The sequence below is a fragment of the Oncorhynchus tshawytscha genome, linkage group LG26 (assembly GCF_018296145.1).
Source record: "Oncorhynchus tshawytscha isolate Ot180627B linkage group LG26, Otsh_v2.0, whole genome shotgun sequence".
Classification (NCBI taxonomy): domain Eukaryota; kingdom Metazoa; phylum Chordata; class Actinopteri; order Salmoniformes; family Salmonidae; genus Oncorhynchus; species Oncorhynchus tshawytscha.
Genome location: NC_056454.1, coordinates 31,101,321 through 31,113,120, shown reverse-complemented (window position 1 = coordinate 31,113,120; position 11,800 = coordinate 31,101,321). Strand labels below are relative to the sequence as shown.

Genomic DNA, 11,800 nt, shown 5'->3' with positions numbered 1-11,800 from the left:
CTGCGGCGCATTTTATTTGGGCCGGGGCTGACTGGACCAGCCAGGCAATTAAGCACACCCAGCTAGACACTGCCCATATGTTTGCTCAACTCCAAAAGTTCACAGTAACCCAGTCAGAACTAGCCGAGCCTAGGCGAGAGAAACGATTTGTCGAGGCGCTACTATCGATAGGGGCAGCCGTAGGGTGACTATTTGCCCTAGGTACCACTGCCGTCAACGCAGTCAGTCTAGCCACAGTCAAGAGGAATGTTAGGGAGATTACTGAAGAGATGCCACTTATCCAGATTAAGGCACAGGCCCTCATGTTGCAACATGTGGGAAAGTCTCTCCAGGACACTATTCTGGTGGTCAACACACACACTACTGTCCTGAAGAAAACTATCCTGTCTGTAGGAAAGCTAGCAGAGGTCATGAACCATGACTATGCTCATGTCCAATTGGTTCGATTGTTACTGGAGGATTTTCTCCGTGAAGTTAGCTCTTCTATGGACTACTTGGCCATGAATAGAATCCCCTCATATCTAGTGCCCCTCTCAATGGTGCACAACATATTGACCTCAGCTACTTCAACCACGAAAAGGCCATTACAGTCACATTTGGCCGTAAGTCTGGGGTCGGCCATCCCAATACACGTTGATCTTGATCGTAATGAAGTGGGATTTCTACTGACGCTGCCGGTTGTTGAACTGGAGAATACCTATAGATTGAAAACAGTTCTCAATGTAGGATTTTGGCGCGATAGTACCCATGTAAAGATTGCCACGCCCCCAGTTGTAGTTTACCAGGAAAACAACCCAGATTTCTATCTCACCCCTAACCTGTTAATGTGTACTCTAACCAAAGATGTCCACTACCTCTGTCCTAGCAAACCGTTTGTCAGGGATCTTTGTGGTATTAAAGCTATTACCAGCGAAGAACGCTATAGAGACAAACTAACAGCCAGGGATGGGGCCACCACCACACAAGTGGAGGTGGTAGGGAACCGATGGTTGGTCAACACACCGTTCACGTCCGCCACTATGACTTACGAACGCCATGACTCCATCACCCAATTGAACCTCCCCAACCAGACTGTTTTTGTTAAGGTACCAGAGAGGGTGATTATTCACATAGACTACCTCGCTCTATACCAACGTCCCGACGACAGGATAGACACAGAGATGGAAATGCCGGACGCTTTAGCTAAACGTTCCCTTGAGTTACCACAAGCCATTCAAAACCAAATCCAGTACGAGAGACCCATGACTGTTGATCTTTGCGTACTGGATGGGGCACTTTTAGTTGACCCGACTGACTACAGACCAAAAGATTGATCCTTGGTCTTATTTCCCTTGGCGTGTGCACCTACTACGTACACAGGCGCACACGTGCAATGGAAGACCTAATGAGGTCTTATACAAGGATCACCCGTGGGAAGGAAGAGATCCTGATTTTTGGAAAGTTGGCAATAGATCCTGAAACCCCCTTAGGGGGCCCAGTCCCAGCCTCCTCTCCCGAACTCGCTAGGTCAATCCAGTAATGTGCCCAATGTAAGCTTTGGCCTTCAGGGGACAAGTTTTTCCAAGTGCCTTAACTACCCACCTGCAAGTAAGATCACCCTAGACATGACATTAGAGACAATGCCATGATAGAGTCATTTAGCCAAGACCTTTTACATACAGTGTGGAGAACAAGTATTTGACACACTGCCGATTTTGCAGGCTTTCCTACTTACAAAGCATGTAGAGGTCTGTAATTTTTTTATCATAGGTACACTTCAACTGTGAGAGACGGAATCAAGTTAGTTGTCTAAAATTGGATTTGAGTAAAATCTAGACCTTGCCTTTTAACTTGGTACGTCCAGAGAATTGCCCTAAAGGTGGTTACGCCCACTTCTGACCCGAGGGTATAAAACCTGTGAGTGAAGAATTTACAGATAAGACTGTCGTGTCTTTGGCTATGCCAGATTAAGTGATATGACATGCTATTCTATAAAATAATTTCTCCGTAATTAATATTACCTGATTGAGCTAATCATGTAAATGTAATTAACTAGAGAGTCGGGGCACCACAAAATAATATTTATAGAGCTGTTATCTTCTGAATAAACTCTTCAAACCCTAGTAATATTTTACATCAATAGCAGTCAATATTAATCGTCATCTTAATTCAGTCTCATCTGAAAGTTGTAAATTCTTGGTTATCTGCACGCACCCTGGCTAACAAGTTGAATCAGCAATACAAAATTGGGTTTAATTATTTATTTACTAAATACCTAACTAATCACACAGAATTACACATACACATGATTACAAATTACGTCATAAAGGAAAACGTCCCTAGCGGGCAGAACAGATATGACAGCAGGTTACACAAAAGAAAAGGGGCTGGGTTTGAGTGAAAGAGCGGGAAGACTGAGGGACACAGGGAGAAGCTGTGCCATCATAAATACAGTATTTTATGCATTCTAAATTACTGCCCATTTGGAAAAGGAAAATGCAATAAATATTTACTCTGAGCTGCGCTTCGGTAGGTTGGTGGTAGATGGAAGGCCATGTTGCCCAACCAAGTCCTTTGAAGAATGTCTCTGCTAGTAAATTGAATACGTTGTAGTAACGTCGTTGTGTGGTAGACGGGATACTCTGTCTGTTCCTTCCTAACCTGCGTTTGCAGCTGCTGTTGCTAATTCAACAGCTAGGAGGTATCACTTCTGTAGTGAATAAGAGTTCAAAGTTCATAGCATTCGCAACCAAAGCTCACGCTGATGTTGGCTTCGTTCTGTAGTTATTATCTGAACCATTCTGACATCGGACCGTCGTCCTCACATCCTCGGAACAGGAGGTTATATTGTTGTCAAGGCTTTATATAGGAAGGGAGAGGAGGGCGTGTTTGACAAGTTTTATAGCCCATGTCCCTTCGCAGGGGCGGGCCACAGATTGAGCAGAGCCCTAACCTTATGAAAACCCAAATCTCACATTTTAGAAGCTAAAATCACATTTCATCCCATCACGAATAATTTCATATTCAAACATTTCAATTGACCAACAATTCCATGTGAATCCGATAACTCTGATGTGTAGAGTTTATGTCATCTTTTCATTGATGAGAATGTCTCAGATGACAACCGAACTGACATCATATTCATTAAGTACCACCGCATATGTTCAATTGGTCAGATTACCAGAATATAGTTCATTTCCCCCCACTTTCTGATGTTCCCAGAATCTCTATGTTAACCAAGGCTTTTGCAAATGTAACATCAGTAGGGTAGAGAGAGGAAAAAGGGGGGAAGAGGTATTTATGACTGTCATAAACCTACCCCCAGGCCAACATCATGACAAGACTAAGTGACCCAAGCTGCAGCCGAGGTCTAAAAAGTCAACGAACCCAAAACGCAACACAAGTTTGAAGACAAACAAATATTTTTCTACCCAAGCTACGGATGAGTAGCTGTGTCTAAGCAGGTGAATTCAAGTCGAACCACCTAGCCTCCACTCCCCATCAAATCGTGGTATCTACACTGTTTCATTCCGACGCTGTGAGCTCTGAGCTACAGAGCTGTCTGTCCTCAGAAGAGCCCTTCCAGAGCAAGGGCGAGGGAACAGACTCCTAAGCCAAAAGGACACTGACATTGTGAGGACAACCAAAGAGTTGCGCCGGAGAAGTGCGTAATTGAGCAGCCTGAACAGTCCACAGAGACCGTGAATCCACAGAGACCGAGAATCCACAGAGACCTTCCCCACGTAATTACATCATTATATTCTGACCCATAAGAGCGGCAGTTTGGGGCAAGGCTAGGGTTAGAATAAGCATAGCTGACAAATTCACCCAAATGTATATTTCTCTTGTGTACTTACTCTTTTTCTCTCTCTTTTAAATCCCCATTTTGGGTAACACGCGCCATAGTGTGTTGGCCCATTATACTAAGTTCTAATCAATAGCCTAGAATGTGTTTTTGGGTATGTATATCTTTTATCATCATTTTAGCTTTCTAGTAAATAAATACTCAACTAAGATTGGTGTGGTACGAACTCATTGGTGAGACCAGATTCCCGGATTATGCGACGTTCAGAACGAGACTGTAGAGGTAACCGATTAATTAGCGGCTGTTGTAAAATCGATATTCTGATATTATTTGAGTTAATTTGGGAAATAGAAACTCAATAAAACTAATTTTCCCACGGTGCCCCAAGTTAATGAGTTAATAATTACTTGATTCAGTTCATCACGCAATTAGAAACCTTTAATCATTCGATGAGCAACAGTCGTCACATTAACTAATACAACGTCACGACGCAGTATACGTCAAGATTTTTCGGGTTATTGTAAATGGGATATGACTCTCAACTCAAGGATAGAATACTTGAGTATCCCGAATAATAACGGGATATTGGTGTGCATATAAACATCATCAGTGTTAAAAATTAGGCCTATTTGGTAATAGTAACATTTAAAAAACACCAGTGCAAAACCATTTTTAAGTGTGTTTTCTAAAAGCATTAGTTTATCATAATTAGGCATTCAAAATAGTTATTAAAAAACATAAACTAAAACCTTAACTGAGTGCTTAACCTAAATCCATAAATCAACTATCAATAAATACAGATTCAATCAATTCAAGTCTATAAGAATAATAGATCATCATCCTCCTCGGGAACCTACTTCAGAACCACTTAGACAGCCATTTCACAACCATTCCTCCTACTTTGGGAATTATTCCTGGAAGGAACAATGCAGCTGCAGTCCCAACAGTATCCAGAGCTGTGCTCATAAATTAGGGTTTTTTCTCTTCCTCTTGTGCCTTCGCACCCTTAAGGGCATCTATCTCTCTTTGCATTTGGTGTGCTCTGTCATCAAACCCTTGCCGGACAAGGTCATTCTGCTCCTGAAATTACAAGGTTTGTTTTTACACATCACGGACTGTGTCATTAAAATAAAACACATACATACAGTTAATCTTACCGCTAGAGTTACTGTAGTTTTAAAGTGTACTTCTCAATGTTTGTGTTTTTTTATTCCTACCTTGAGTCTGGCCTGCAGAACTCTATCGTGCTCTGCTATGGCATTTCTACTGTCTCTCTCCATCCTCTCCATCAGCTGGTTCACATTCTCCTCATACGTCCTTTGCTGGTCCGCTCTCAACCTCTCCTGGACAACCAGCTGCTCCTCCATGGCTCGATTCTCCCGCTCAGATGCCTCCCTTTTTGCTTGCTCCGCTGCAGAGAAAGATGGACAGAGTATGTGTGAGAGAGTGAGTGAGATAAATATCAAAGAGAACGAGAGGTAAGCCTCCATTTGGAAGTGATTAGAATGTTGTTGCCAGGTCATGGAGTGCATATTCATGGTGACCTATATCACCTTCTGCTCTCTGCTCAGCTTCAGTGAGGGACTGGTCTGCTGACAGGATGGCCTCACCAATGCTGGCCTTCCTTCCCAAGTACTCATTCAGTACCTCTTCAGCCTGGAACCACCACACATAATTTTTAACTTTCAACATCACATCAGTGCATTCATAACTCCTTTGACCAGCATCCACAAAACATCATAATTACATAATATCCTAAAATAGCACCACCTCCCCAATATACCTTCACTCCTCTGCCTCCCTCAGATCTGTATTCGCTGGTGGCCAGTTTCAGGTCGTTGCAATACTCTTTGTATCCTCCAGGGGTCATGTAGGAGCCAGCCCTTATTTTCTCCTCCAGGGGGTCAAAGATGCATTGGATTTTGGACTCGCATGACTTCTGGGACTCCTTGTAGTTCCTCTCACAGATCTTATCATACACTTCTTGAAGCACTTTCTATAGAAAGAGGTTGGTTCAGAATGTACCAGAACAAACCAGAATGTTTTGGTTCAGTTGAGGTAATAAATGGTGAATAATCTGTCAATGTGACCTTGAGTAAGGCACTTAACCCTTAACCCTGCTGTAAGTCGCTCTGGATAAGTGTCTGCTAAAGGACTAAAATGTACATGTACGTGTTGCATAAAGGGGTAGCTCACCCAAATGACAGATTATCCTCATCTTGTAAATCCATACATTACTGAATTGAATATTGACTCATTGAATATAGAATCTACATTCTCATACCATAAGCTCCAACTGGTACTTCTGGTCCTCGTCTTTGAAGGAGTTGTTGATGAATATGGCCACAGCCTCCTTCTCCATGACAGCATGCACTTCAGACAGCTCCTCTTGGGTCTCTGTGGGGTAGGCCACCCAGTCAGCCATGCCCTTCTGGTAGTGGGCCCTGGCCCTCTCGATGGCACCCGAGTTCTCAATTTGGCCAGCGCCAACACAGCATTGTCCAGGCAGGGGATCTGCCCACTCCGGATGGCAGACACATACGTCTCTGCCAGGTTTCCCAGCACTGCAGGAGAGGGTAGGAAATCAGCATATCTGGTAGATGTGGTAGTGATGGTGGTAGTACTGTGGTGGTCAGTGGTGCTTGTATTTTTTTTAACCTTTTATTTAACCAGGCAAGTCAGTTAAGAACAAATTCTTATTTTCGATGACGGCCTAGGAACAGTGGGTTAACTGCCTGTTCAGGGGCAGAACGACAGATTTGTACCTTGTCAGCTCGGTGGTTTGAACTTAAGATTGACTGTGTGTATGTGTTTTGTTTTGTTCCGGTTACTAGTCCAACACTCTAACCACTAGGCTACCCTGCCTATAAGTAAAGTAAGTAGTAGAATTAGTAGTAATTTAAGTACTAATGGTGTTGTTAGTTGTACTGGTCATGGTACTTGTAGTAATCGTAATTATAATAATAGAGGAAGTGGTAATAGTAGCAGCAGTAGTTTAGTTGTATTATCAAACATCATGACCCACTTTCATAACTGCTTTCCATCCTCAATATCAGTGTTGTAATACTCACGTCTGCCGGTAACTTTCAGGCCCTGTTTCAGGGTCTTGGTCTTGGCGTCATTGAAGACGTGGTCACAGAACTCCTTGGCTTGCTCCACAAAGGCCGGCTCCAGGTCAGCGTCGGTCAGCTCCTCCATACGTCTCATTTTATCTCTGCTGGCTGGCCTCTCAAACACAAAGCACCAGCGAGGAGAGAAATAGTTCCGCAGGCAGCTACGAGGCAGATTATATGCCTGATCTTTCTTACTCTGACCTTTGTAAATGAAAGGAAAAGTACATCAATCATTAATTAACTAATTAAATGCTTAACCGTGACATTTTTTGTAGAAGAAAAGCATTTAATATTTTTATATCTAACGTGTCATTTGTAAAAGTATTGTCAACATTGGTAAATTCAATCTAACCATAGTTTATATTCAGAGATTAAGTTAGCTGTGCTAGCTGGTGTTCTCTTCACCTGTTCTCAGTTTAAGAGCATTCTCCAGGTACTCATTGGCTGTGATGGGTCTCCCATCAACCTCCAGGGTCAGGGTGAAATCTCTGACTGTCCACACAAAGGAAGGAAAGTAACGCAGGTACTCTGAAGATTCCTCCCCGTCTCGCTGGTTGGACTTCACCTTGATGTGCTCTGTCAGTTCTGTCACATAGCTGTAGGGGTGGGGGGAGGTTGAGGACGAAATGAACCCAGATAAACAACACTACACAGTAAACTGCTGGTTGGTTCAAAGAGTAAGAAAGGATTGATTCTTACTCTGATTGTGTTTGTAGATTTCCTCTAACCAAATTAGACTACGTCAATCTATATTTCTTTATAGGCCTGCTGAAGGATACTGTAGTTTCTCCAGGGCGTTGTTGTCGATGGTTCCAAGGCTGTTGTACACCAGAGTACTGCTGAGCAGGACAGCCAGGGAAAAGATCCAGTTGTCATTCTTCTCGTCACCCTGCAGACACAACAGAAGGAACACATTGGTACTCTGTTCATACTAGAGTGAAATTAAGTCAGTAACTAAATGTCTACTCCATACGCCATTTTATGGGCTCCCTACCTAAATAAAGGTCAAAGCTGTAATCCTTAATTGAAACAATAACAAAGCTGCACCCTAACTCGGTTTTGGTAAAAAAATAGAAATAAATTAGGGATGGGCCTGGAGAAATGTGACCACTCAAATTCATAGAGCTATGGGTGCAATGACTCACCATCCGTGACATCATAATTGTAGTTAACCATGATGTTATACAGAGTTTAATTACATTTACAAACATTGGAGTAAAACAAGCTTATATTTTGGGTTCTGATGGGGTATGACAGTTGAACTAACCTCATAGGTCATTATTTAGTTGTTATACTCTTTAGAATCAAAGGGTATACATCATACATTTATAAGTCAGACATTATATACAGATGATGACATCAGCTATCAGTACTAGGCACAGTTTATTGAGATAGCATGGGATTTTACCCATAGCAATGTTATATTCTGTCATCTAAACAGCCAAAAAAAAGGTTTTTGACAGAGTGAACTTTGACCTCCCACCTTCTCCACGTCCCCCAGCCCCTCTGTATCCAGCAGCACCAGGGTGTGGTCTCTTTTTTCAGGGTGAGGCACACACCACATCCAGATGCCCTTAGTTTTGGACTGGATGGTGGCTCCCAGGGCAAAACCTTGAGGACAGAGGATAAAAACGGTTCTTAGGATGGAATCTGTAAAGAGGCAGCAGGATGTAAAGTGTTGACTCAAGGCTGCTGGTTTTCAGATGAACATGTTTGTCTAGTTATACTGCATATCATACTGACAGACTGAAAGTGAAACTAACAGCCAGTGCAAAACGGCACCCTGATCTACACAACCCACCCAGAACAAATGTGGTCGGAAAAAAATGTTTTTTTGATGTTTGCTCTGCTGTCTGGTTGTATGTTATGGTGTAAAACAAAGAGAAACTGTAGTTTCCACAATGACTTTACACAGCCATTGAAGAGGAGTGGGACAACATTCCACAGGCCACAGTCAACAGCCTGATGAACTCTGTGTGAAATTTCAATTTTGGAGAGAAAAAAAAACATAGCATAATGTGTTCAGAACAGGACAAATCTGTACTTTGGTGCAGCATATCTGTCTCTAACTCTGAATGAGAAATGCAGTACATAAGTTAACACTTTCTGTTTCACATTTCTATTACCATATCTTTATGAGAAATAATTATCTTACACATAATCATTCCTTATCCATATAACAGTGTTGAGGTCATGCATATTGTTATGTACATTGAACAAAAATACATGAAACAATTTCAAATTTCGAGTTACAGTCCAAAGATGGAAATCAAAAAATTGAAATAAATTACGCCCTAATCTATGGATTTCATATGTATATGTTAGTCACCGATAGCTTTTAAAAAAGTAGGGGCGTAGATCAGAAAACCAGTCAGTATCTGGTGTGACCATCATTTTCCTCATGCAGCGCAACACATCTCCTTCACACAGAGTTCATCAGGCTGTTGACTGTGGCCTGTGGAATGTTGTCCCACTCCTCTTCAATGGCTGTGTAAAGTCGCTGGATATTGGTGGGAACTGGAACACGCTGTAGTACACGTTGATCCAGAGCATCCCAAAAATGCCCAATGAGTGACAAGTCTGGTGACTATGCAGGCCATGAAAGAACTGGGACATTTTCAGCTTCCAGGAATTCTGTACAGATCCTTGCGACATGGGGCCGTGCATTATCATGCTGAAACATGAGGTGATGGCGGCGGATGAATGGCCTGACAATGGACCTTAGGATCCCGTCACAGTATCACTGTGCATTAAAATTGCCATAGATAAAATGCAATTGTGTTCGTTGTCAGTAGCTTATGTCTGCCCATACCATGACCCCATCGAAGGTGAGAATTTGCCCACTGAAGACTGTTAAGACGCCGAACTGCAGTCAGGTCAAGACCATGGTGAGGACGATGAGCACGCAGATGACCTTCCTTGAGATGGTTTCTGACAGTTTGTGCAGAAATTCTTCGGTTCTCCGGTAAGCACGGGGGTGGCAGCATCATGTTGTGCGGGTGCTTTGATGCAGGACGGACTGGTGCACTTCACAAAATAGATGGCACCATGAGGAGGGAATATTATGTGGATATATTGAAGCAACATCTCAAGACATCAGTCAGGAAGTTAAAGCTTGGACGCAAATGGGTCTTCCAAATGGACAAACGACTTAAGGACAACAAAGTCAAGGTATTGGAGTGGCCATCACAAAGCCCTGACGTCAATCCCATAGAAAATTTGTGGGCAGAACTGAAAAAGCGCGTGTGAACAAGGAGGTCTACAAACCTGACTCAGTTACGCCAGCTCTGTCAGGAGGAATGGGCCAAAATTCACCCAACTTATTGTGGGAAGCTTGTGGAAGGCTACCCGAAACGTTTGACCCAAGTGAAACAATTTAAAGGCAATGCTAACAAATACTAATTGAGTGTATGTACACTTCTGACCCACTGGGTATGTGATGAAAGAAATAAAAGCTGAAATAAATAATTCTCTCTACTATTATTCTGACAATTCACATTCTTAAAATAAAGTGGTGATCCTAACTGACCCATTACAGGGAATTTTTACTAGGATTAAATGTCAGGAATTGTGAAAAACTGAGTTTAAATGCATTTGGCTTAGGTGTATGTAAACTTCCAACTTCAACTGTACATGCAGTTTAATCAGCTTCTTGATATGCCACACCTGTCAAGCAAATTCGAGCACAACATTTCAGAGAAATAAGCTTTTTGTGTATATGGAAAATTTCAGGGATCTTTTATTTAGGCTCATGAAATATGGGACCAACACTTTACATATTGTGTTTATATTTTAGTTTGGACTGGTCGGACCATAGATTCAAAAATGCTTTTGTGGATGTACTCACCTTTTTTCTAACCAGCCAGCTTGTTCATGAGGTAGGACTTGCCGGTGCGGTACAGACCGACCACCGACACCACTACCACATGCTGGTCAATCTGGTCCAGGATGCCCAGTGCACTGCGTACCACACACAGCTTCCCATCACTGTCGTTCTCTATCAGACATACTGGTTCCTTCATGGATACTGTCTGGCCTGCCATGATGCTGTCCTATAGAAACATTGGCAAGGACACACATAAGAACTTTTGATTGTGTGTGTGTCATAAAAGTCCCTCAACTTTTTTTGTGCAATTAAAATAAAGTGATAAAGGTGCCAAATGGGCTGGTGATATGGAGTGAATAAAAGCTTATCATAACAGATTGGGTTTACAGTGACACAAAATAATTATTTAATCTTAAAAAAGGTACATAATTTTAAATTGTTACTTGGTTTCTTTCAACACATGAGACAAGCCTATATCACATTTTCTAGTTTACAAGAAACGGACAAAAAATTGCTCTATGAATTGTCTAAATATCAGATCGCTAATCCATTGATTATTAGTCTGACCAAAGTCGCCCTAAAAAAGAGGCAATAGTCTCCTACAAGCTCGAATTTGAATACAATTATATTTAGACTTACTCTACCCGTTGTACATGCTGTTAGTCCTTTTGGCAGTAGGAGGTGTCACACCCTGATCTGTTTCACCTGTCTTGGTGCTTGTCTCCACCCCCCTCCAGGTGTCGCCCATCTTCCCCATTATTCCAAGTGTATTTATACCTGTGTTCTCTGTTTGTCTGTTGCCAGTTTGTTTTATTTTGTCAAGCCTACCAGCATTTTACCCATGCTCCTGTCTTTCTCTAGTTCCTGTTTTCTAGTATTCCTGACTCTGAGCCTACCTGCCATTCTGTACTTTGTCACACCACCCTGGATTACTGACCTCTGCCTGCCCTTGACCTGTCATTGGCCTGCCCCCTTGCTTTTGAAATAAACTGTTGTTACTTCGAAACTGTCTGCATCTGGGTCATCTCCTGAGTCTTGACAGTACAAACTGGCCATGATGGACCCAGCAGACTCAGA

The 11,800-nt window shown here is 42.4% G+C and overlaps 1 pseudogene; it reads right to left on the bottom strand.

The window, feature by feature from the left end:
• Positions 1-4,076: 4,076 nt before the first annotated feature.
• Positions 4,077-11,459, bottom strand: LOC112223570 (annotated as a pseudogene).
• Between the last annotated feature and the right edge of the window lie 341 nt (positions 11,460-11,800).